Below are 10,283 nucleotides of genomic sequence, written 5' to 3' on the forward strand. Positions count from 1 at the left end.
TTTTTCATGCCATGACAAAGCACAATGAAATAAATTTTTACTTTGTACGAGAAAGGGTTGCAGAGAAGAAGTTGGAAATACGATTTATTCCTTCAAAAGATCAAGTAGCAGATGGGTTTACCAAAGCATTGCCACTCAAGACATTTGAAGCATTCAAGAACAATCTTAATCTAGGACAGTTGAGATTAAGGGAGGGTGTTAGACATATAGATGTTTTCTCTTTGTAAACTATTCTATCTCTACTTCTTTCTCGTATCCAACTAGGTCTCCAACTCTCTGTAACGAACTGAATCCTGAGCGATCTGTTCGATCTACTTGTACGCCACAGCAGAGGCTTTTCCTGTCTCGATCAATAAATACATGCAACTCCCTTACAACAGTGAGGGGAGAGGAGGAGGAGGGGAGCCTAGGCGGCGGGATCTTATGTGATTCAGTGCGGCCCATGGAGCCGCACATGAGAGAGATCGGTGGCGGTGTCCGGCGAATTCTTATGTATTGCCTCATTGGATTACTTCTATCATTGCAAGACCACTAGGTTTAACTTTAGAGGATTTTAATTCGGCTAGAAAGTTGTGTTTTTGCTGTCAATGAGGCTTCTTTTGACGTAAATAATGGAACATTGTGGAAAAAATCTACCATTGTCAATTGACACGGCAGTAGACATGTGTCCTTCAAGAATACGCCTCTGCGACGACGATCGATTGTTAACAATGATTTTCTAGAGTGGTTTTGTAAGAATTAAACCCATTAACAGTCGCTATAAGGACGAGCCCTTGCGCTAGCCACGTCAAAAATTTACTGTCGCAGGGATTGGGGTTGTGCCGCTCGTCTACCACAGATAACACCTCCACGAAGGCAGCACGCGACCTCCCTCTCTCTCGTTTCCTCTCCCGCATACCCCTCCGCCTCCGCCGCCAGGAGCGTCCCCACACCAACGTCGTCGTCTCGAGGGGGGAGTGGGTGGGAGGAGAAGACGGCGGCGGCGCACACGGGGAAAAGAGGAAGAGCGCCGGCCTTGGTCCACGCGACGACGGCCGTGAACTGCGCCTCCACCAGTGTATGCGCGACGGTGCGCGCTCTCTCCTAGGTCGCCCCTCCACTCTTTCTGCGCCTCCTTTTCATCTCTCACACGCAGGCCCCTCTCTCGTTTGGCTTCACATTCCCTGCTAGGGTTGCCGCCGCCACTGCTGCCGCCATCGCTCCTCCGGCGCTGGCCATGCTCCCTCGTAGCAAAGTGCGGCGCTGCTTCTCCACACAGCCGTGTCGGCAAGGCGGCGGCAAGACCGAGAAGGTGGGCGGCGCTGCGAGCTCTCGTCCCGTGGAAGCCATGGGAGGACGAGGTCGATGCGGTCGTCGGCGCGTCCTCCGCTGCAAGAGGCCATGAGCGAAACGAAGGAGGCGTCGTCAGCTGCGTGCCCGACCTCGCCACGGACGCCAGCGAGGCCAACCTCCCCTTCACCTCTGACCGGCAGGTCCATCTCTCTCTCTGTTTGAAAGTGGAACAACAAATCCTCCTGGTGATTTGGTTTGGTGTTCAAGAGGAGGCAGATCTAGATTTACATTTGTTTTCTCATAGTGTTCCAGGCGTATAACCATATATTGTTGTGAATTTTAGGTTGCTGCCATGGAACCATGTTGACCTGAGCTATGTGCCACCATGGTATCCTGCTCTTTTGTTTGTTTGATCCAATTGGTATCGGTTCGAGTGTGTGATGGAATGGAGATGAAAGATCGTGACGACACTGACGGTGCACCGCGTCCACAGGTCAGTGGTGCCGCCTCTGGTTTCTTCCCCATCAATCCCAGACATCGCTTGTACGCTTGCATAAGTAGTTTGCCGCTCTCAATTCTCACTCTAACTCTCTTGTCACTCTTCTCTCTGTTTTCCTATGAGGTGAGGAGATTAGGCACAGGCTTGTTGTTGCTTTGCTGTACGAAATTGGAACCAATGATGAAAAGAGAAGCATGTTTTCTGTCGGATATTCAAAATGGATCCCGGCAGCATATGGTCCTTCATGTAAAAGATAATTTTGTGAATGCCAAGAAGTAAAAAAACATTTGTATGTTTGTGTCCTTTGGGACCCGTACAGACAAATGGGAAGCTGCACCCATTACCACATAAATGTAAATTTTACATGCCGGTCGATTTGGGAATCAGTTGTCCCAATAAGATGTGCTTTTACTCATGTAGTTTACACTGAATAAGAAGCTTCAGGTAACATTGCTATCTACAGTATGTGCAACTTGGCTTCAGATGTATTTCATTTTGAGATTTCCACTATAAAGATTGCATGCTATAAACATACATGATTCCCTGCCCTAATGTTTGAAAATTCTCCGGTTTGGACCAACTAATTGATGGGAATTACAATTCTCGACACATCTAGAAATAGAGGAGGCAATAATAATTCTTCAGTGTTGTTGCCCCACAGTCACTCGTTTGACACTTTATTGGATAACAAATACCATGTTCTCTCTCAGAGCCACGTTTGCCCACTTAATTTTTAGGACTGTTAGTACTTCATTTGTGATAGGCATATACATTCTGGGACTCAATGGGCACTTTGTGAACAGTTCATTGGTTTGTGAATTTGTGATAGGCATATAAAATTCAGTGTAGAGAATCAGCCAAATGAATTCAGTGTGCAAAATCTGTTAACATGATGATATTTTTTTGAAATGACGACTGAATTTCTCAGCACTGCTGTGGTAGTAGAAACCGCGTATAAAGACGATTTCTGAAGTGCTGATGATTTATACGCGTATAAACCGCGTATAAAGACATTTTCTCAGCACAGCCGCATCGAAAGTTGGCCAGCAATGTTGATTTCTGAAGTCAATCAACTCCATTCTCCTCATGTCTCCACCTAACAAGGCAAGGAAGGAAGAAAGAAAGATGACTCCGATTTTGTTTCATGGGAAGAATTGACTTAAGATATCAGTATTAGCTTTGTTAAGATCAGGATAATTTTCTCTTGTCAATTTCTCTTATTTTTCATTCTCTTGTCAATATATCTGTAGTGGTTAATACTGTCAAATGGCCCTCACTATATCTGAAGTTTGAGCTATCGTACTAGATAAGTAGATTATTCTTGTTGTTTTTTGCATGAAAAATTAGCACTTGAGATTCACATTTACGCTGTTTCTGGAATTAGGGGGAACCGGGGAAGTCCTTGCATTGAATAAGAATATTGTCTTAAACATACACCTGCCATAAATACACAGGACTCCCTGACATTATGTTTGCAAATTCTTTAGTTTGCACTAACCGATTGAAAGTACAGATAGTTTCCATGCATCTATGGTACATTGTCGTTCCAAAACATAAAAGCTTACTGTCCATACATAAAGTACAGAGTACATAATGCTTGTCTTTTCCTAATAATAGATAGACGAAGAAACATAAGACAATGTTGAACTTGAATTCATGTTGCAGCATCAAAGTAGTCGCTGGCTCCATTGCCATGGCTTCTCTGGATTCATGCATCCAAAAGCTCCAACCAACAGGATGAAGGCCCCCCTTCCACCTGACCGTGCACTGGCAGGTTTAACATATACATATTTTCCATTTCCTTGCATAATTTAGCTGCAAACTTTATTAATCAGATTAGGCATGCTATTAAATGAACCATCAATTAAAGCAATCGCCAATACATAGTCTCGGTTGACACATTACTAATAGAATGTACCAGTTACCTTTCTTTCTGATTTATATGTAACTAATATGTAGTAGCCAAGGGAATTGAGCAGACGCAAACTTATTGGCACTATCATGGCTGGGTCTTTCCGCTTGACCTCCTCGTCTTTTAGACTCCTAGATGAGGTTTGTTGTGGCAGTCTACACAAGCAGGCCAGATGCGGCTGTGCCCCTCTTTACATTTGGCGTCATCGGGGCCGGTTCAACAGGCCTAAGCTTCTGGTGAACACCATCTCCATCTGATTTCATCTTCCATGCCTGCACAAGTTTTAACATTTTTTCAGTTTACCTCATAAAATTATGTGATTATTATGTTAATTCGTTAATTCGTTTCCTTTTGAAGCCGGAAGTGGTGAATCAAACGAGGAAGGGTGACACTATGTATTGTTTGACTCCTACCGTTTATTAACTTTGAAACCCAGGAAAGGATTGTCCCCCAATCAAATCTGGCGTTTGTGCTTGCTGCTTAACAACGAACTGAAGAACATTGTCAACTGTTACGGGATCGATCAATGTTATTAATTTGTTTTCTTCTGCCTATAACCTCTCTAGCTAGCTAGCTAACCATTTACATGCTTTTGCCATGGAAAAGCTTCTGATTTTGCTTTTATTCAACAAGCATATCTAGAAAGGGAATCATTTTTAATACCCATTGAACTTACCGACTAATAGTTAAGTGATTGATTTCTCAATGATTCAAGCACCACCTCCTCTCACAAACCTTCACGCCGGTCACTGGAATAATTAATATCCATCGCCCCCTTTTTCAAGGCGATCAGAAGGGCAGGATCGACATTGTCATGGATTTTGTGCGATACAAACGGCTGACCTACACCATCGAGGACGAGGACAATTTAGGCGGTGGACGTTTAGAGTAGATGGCATCTAAGTAGTATTCCCGGTTTATTTCAGGGGAGATAAACTACTGTGAGGAGATCAAGAAGTTGAGAGTTAAGCTGAACTATTTGTGGAAGAGGGTTCAGGAGCTCAAAGCCAATAACAACCAGGGCTTCGAAAAAGATGTAAGCTCTCCTGTTATATGATTTGCTACCTGTTCTTTCATCAGCAATTGTATGAATGAGGTATCTGCCTTGCAAATCTATTTTGCATATATTCTATACAAGGTCGTCTAATAATGTGTAAAATTCAGAGTCATTGTACATGACCACAACTGAAAATTAAAAATGCATTTGACAAATAGCATCAAATAATTTGAAACATTGTATTTCTGATTCACATGTTGGCGTATTTATGCTGTGGTAACTTGGGATTATTCATCTGAGATTCTCATTCTTAAAATCTGTATATTGGTCACTCTCCTAGCGATTCTTTTCTATGTACTACTTTTTTGCATCTTGATCTGTTTGTTCTTGGTACAACTTAAGACCATCCTGTCTTATTGTCTTGTATAGTTATATCGTCAATTTTTCTGAAAAACACCCCATCAGGTCATAGGGTATAGCTTTTTCATAATTTCATATTAGCTACCTCAGTCTTGAAGTTTATTATTGGGTGGTCCCGGTCAGGTAGGTCAACAACAATTTAAGCATAGGTACAAGGCAGCGATCAGAGGTGCAAATCGACGACCGGCTTTTCATGTTGCATATTCTTCATTTCTTTTTCCTAGCTCAGTTTGTTGGTGCATTCGGATTTTGTTTCGGGGACAAAGAATAGTCCAATTTTGATTGGGGAACCTGTTGTGGGAGAAATGACTATAGCTAAAGGGTTGGCAACCATGGAATGCTACTAATGAAGATTCAGTTTAAATTTTACAAGCATACACATGTGTTTGAATGTTTTAGTTCATCTATGCTTTTTATTATATATTTTTTACAGAATAGTGGGGTTATAGTTATTCTGAGAGCCTTGTTGAGAGTATTCTTAATTGTATTCATTGCTTCAGGTACCTACTTATATGCCTTATAAGTATTCTCCTACAATTTGACATGCTACAAAAGGAGAAGATTTATATATGTTTCTCAAGCATTTTTACTAAACTATGTGTGATGTCATACAGAGAAGCTAAAAAGTACGGCAGCATGATTAGTGCGCACAGTTCCGCCTCAAGAGATGCGCCCAGGGCGCGTCCCAGCTACCAGTCATCTCACCTTCATCTCTATAGATATAAGTCTTTGTTGGATGTAAGACCGCTACTCTGTGTTCATATAAGCCTACCTATTAATAATATCTCTGATTTATTTTATGAATATACATTGCAAGTAATGCATTTTTGTTGGTCCTATAACTACTACCTACATTGCTCAGCTTGAATTGTAATCAAAGTCCACATGAGTTGATCGGCAGTTCCATATATATGTTCTACCCATAGCACTAAAAGGGGAATGAAAAGTGCGGACACCTACCTGGCACCGGACATGCACGCCTCAAGCGGCGCCACTCGGTGGCGCCCCAACCACTAGTAATTAATTATTAGATCATCATTCAAGGAAATCATGTGGAACATAGTGATATTGATCTGGAAGAAGCTCGTAAGGCATGGAGTCCTCTTCACGCGGATGCCCAATCTCAAGTTTCTTGCCTCCTCCCACTTCGCCACCTCACCGATGGTTATCGCCGACCCTTTCCGTCAGATCTGCTCCCCTTCATGGAACTCGCTACATGAACTTCTCTCCTTCCCCGGCTCGAGCTCCTCTTGTGTATAGTGGTGTTAGAGCAACTTTAGCAAATTCACCGTGACAACAATCATTATAATGCATATGAAGCGCGCGTTTAGAGGCTGCCGAGCCAACGTGCAAATTCATTCGCATATTGGTTGTCTCCATATTGTGAGACCCACTCATCAGTGGGACATTCTTTTTTTCCCCAATCTCCAAGTCTCCAATGCATATCCAATTAGAACAACAACATTTAGTTAAACCCGAGCACGACAACGAGGGCTTGGATGACCACGAGCAGGATGGCAAGGATGATACCGTCGAGGCATCAAATCCGATAGTGACTTTGGTCCAAGGGTGCATCCTCACACAGCCGCCCACACCTGCTCACGTCGGAGCTTGCAACGCCAAGACCGCCCCCTGCCGTCGAGCTCCAGAACCACCATATCCATCGCGGCAGCTCCACAAAACAGCCACACCTCCATCTACACGGCCGGGGCTTTGCCAGGCGACGCACCTTATGCGCCTCAATACGGCCCATGGATCTGCACATGAAAGAGATCGGTGGCGGTGTCCAACGAATATGTACTTCATCACTGGATTACTTATATCATTGCAAGACCACTAGGTTTAACTTCAGACACTTTTTATTAGGTTAGAAATTTGATTATTTTTCTTGCTGTCGGTGAGGCTGCTTTTGACGTAAATAATGGCACATTGTCAAAAAATCTACTACATGTCAATTGACACAGCAATAGACATGTGTCCTTCAAGAATAAGCCTCTTGAACGATTAATTGTTAACAATGATTCTGTGGAGTGGTTTTGCGAGAATAATTAATAATTAGATCATCAATCAAGGAAATAATGCGGAACGGGTAGTGATATTGACCTGGAAGAAGCGAGTAAGGCATGGAGTACTCTTCATGCGGATGGCCAACCTTGAGTTTCTGGCCTCCTCCCACTTCACCACCTCACGATGGTTTATCGCCGGCCCTTGCCGCCGGGCCTGCTCCCCTTCATGGAACTCGCTACATGAACTGCTCTCATTCCCCAGCTTGAGCTCCTGTTCAACTCAAGTAGTTAGAGTGCATCCCCTACTAATTGAAAATAGTTTGTAGTTATAAGCGCCAAAGTTTATCTATGTTACCGATTTTTTGACCCAGAGTTTGATCTAATCCTGGCTCCGCCAATATGTGCACACTGAAAAGTGAAGTTGACACTTGACAAGAACCAAGTAGAGAAGATGGTTCTATATGTAGAAAGGATCACCGGTGACATACTGTTGACTAACTATCCACTCGCAAATTTTTGAAAAGCAATTACCCAGGGCTGAATACAGGATAACACTCCATTATTTTTTTGTAATTTGCACATTAGTTTTATCTTATGTCAAGCTTATAAACTTTAGCCAAATTTATATAAAAAATATCAACATCTACAATGCAAATAAACATAACATGGAAATATGTCATTGTGGATCTTTGTGAATGTTGATTTCTTTTTTATAAACTTCATTGAATCGTTATTATTGGGTGGGTAGGTAGGCACGGTGGAGGGGTCAGAATAATGACTTAGGCTGGTTGTAATGTGGAGTACCATATAGTAGTATCATATGCATGATACTACTATCATAAGTATCATAAGTTAATATCGTAAGTTGCCTTATTAATTTTCATGCATGACACAAAGTAGTACAACATTTAATATGATACAGTATCATGATATGATACCACACCCTCTCTTTCCTCATCTAATTGTGTGTCACATCATTTAAAAAATCTAGTTGACATGCATGATACCGCTTATGATACTCCCATTACAACTAGCTTCAACTGTGGCTAGTCTCACCGGGCGGAGGGAGTAATCTCTAGTTCCGCAAAAAGTAATTGTTTTCCTGCACGTCCATGCTGCACAATTTACGAAAGCAGGAGAGTTACTAGTGTTTTGTTTGCCGAAAACAAACCTGTTCTGCAGCTTAGTCTATCACGAATGCCATTGTTAATCCATCATGAACATTTTGACTTTACACCTAAAGGTGTGCTTATCCGCTAACACAAGCAGCCGCGGCACTCGCTCGGGGCGGACCGGCCCATTTTAGCCAACTTAGCGCAGCTGGCTGTCAGGGTTTCTACTGGTCTTAGAAACATTCTAGATTCTTCCATTTGGTTTTACTTCCCTGTTTTATTTTTTGGTTTATGTTTTTCTTTTCTTTTCAAATTTTTCCTTTTATTTTTCAAAAAAAAATCATAATATTGATTGTTTTTTGGAAATTTAAAAAATGTTCAGGATTCTCATAAAAAATTGAAATATAAAATGTATTTCGGAATTTTATAACATTCAGAAAATCGGGAAATGTTTGTGTTTTCAAAAGATGTTTTGGATTTTGAAAATTTCTTAAGGAAATTTTAGAAAATGTTCAAGATTTTAAATTTTAAATTCTATAATTTATCCAGAATTTAAAAGTATTTGAAAATTTGAAAAACAATTCTCAATCTAAAAAAATGGTCATGTTTTGTTTAATGGCTAGAGTGTGATTGCTATAGTACCTTGTTGATAGGCCAGCCCACTTGGTGATGCCCTATGCGATAGGCCAAGAACTTGACGTAAAGAGCGTCATATAGAGAGTCCCCCAAATCTGAGCTTCCAGTCCTATAGGCACCCTGCTGTTTGGGAGCCACAATTAGCCTAAGAGCAACTCTTAGCAGATTTGTCGTATCGGCTATCCTCACATTGTATATAGAGGCCACGGTTGCTATGCGCAAATACAGAGTCACCATGTATCAGCTTTTAAATCTTTTCATTTATTTTTTTATTATTATTTTCTTAAAAAAATCATGGGCAATTGAAGCTTAGATTAGGCATATCGGATGCTTGAATAAAACATGATGAATCTAGGGAAACTATAATATTGACCAAAATCCCTATATTATCTAAAATACTAGGTGGCCAGCGCCGTCTAGTGATCGTGCTCGACGTCAACCTACTCCTACGCAAGCGAGATCCACCATCCAGGTGTAGGGGTCAGACTTACGAGCAGCAGTTGTCACTACTCCTCGCCAGTGAGTATTGGGTCGTACTCATGGATGATCCACGCCTCACTTGAACTTGGAGGGAGGTGAGATCGAGTATGACGTGGACGCCGTCTACGGCTCAAGCTTCGGCTGGGCCACCATGGGGAATGCATCGTTCACATAGACGATAAGGCTAGCTGGGCTGACGGGGACAACCTTCTCCTCCTCCTCCTTCTTCACCCAGGTGAGGGGTCTGGTTCCCAAGTAACTGCCAGATCCGCCACCGCGTGAGGAGGAGTCGACAACACAAGACGCGCTAGTCCGCTGCCACGTGTATCTCCGAAGATGCTCTACAGGTATCTCCGAAGGTGTTTGTTGAGTTGGCATAGATCGAGATTAGGATTTGTCACTTCGAGTATCGGAGAGGTATCTCTGGGCCCTCTCGGTAATACACATCATAAGCCTGCAAGCAAATGACTAAGGAGTTAGTTACGAGGTGATGTATTACGGAACGAGTAAAGAGACTTGCCGGTAATGAGATTGAACTAGGTATGAAGATACCGACTATCGAATCTCGGGAAAGTAACATACCGATGGACAAAGGGAATAACATATGTTGTCATAACGGTTCGACAGATAAAGATCTTCGTAGAATATGTGGGAGCCAATATGAGCATCCATGTTCCTCTATTGGTTATTGACCGGAGAGGTGTCTCGGTCATGTCTACATAGTTCTCGAACCCGTAGGGTCCGCACGCTTAACATTCGTTAACGATATAGTATTATATGAGTTATGTGATTTGGTGACTGAATGTTATTCGGAGTCCCGGATGTGATCACTGACATGACGAGGAGCCTCGAAATGGTCAAGAGGTAAATATTGATATATAGGACGATGGTATTCGGACATCGAAAGTGTTCCGGAGTGTATCGGGTATTTATCGGAGTACCGAAGGGG

General features: G+C 42.4%; 1 long non-coding RNA gene across 1 annotated transcript; it reads left to right on the forward strand.

Moving 5' to 3' along the window:
- The first annotated feature begins 866 nt into the window (after window positions 1–866).
- On the forward strand, window positions 867–2,229 carry LOC119288020. The gene is made up of 2 exons (XR_005141074.1): window positions 867–1,472; window positions 1,616–2,229. It is a non-coding gene; the product is annotated as an uncharacterized LOC119288020 (long non-coding RNA).
- The last annotated feature ends 8,054 nt before the right edge of the window (window positions 2,230–10,283 follow it).

The sequence above is a fragment of the Triticum dicoccoides genome, chromosome 4A (assembly GCF_002162155.2).
Source record: "Triticum dicoccoides isolate Atlit2015 ecotype Zavitan chromosome 4A, WEW_v2.0, whole genome shotgun sequence".
Classification (NCBI taxonomy): domain Eukaryota; kingdom Viridiplantae; phylum Streptophyta; class Magnoliopsida; order Poales; family Poaceae; genus Triticum; species Triticum dicoccoides.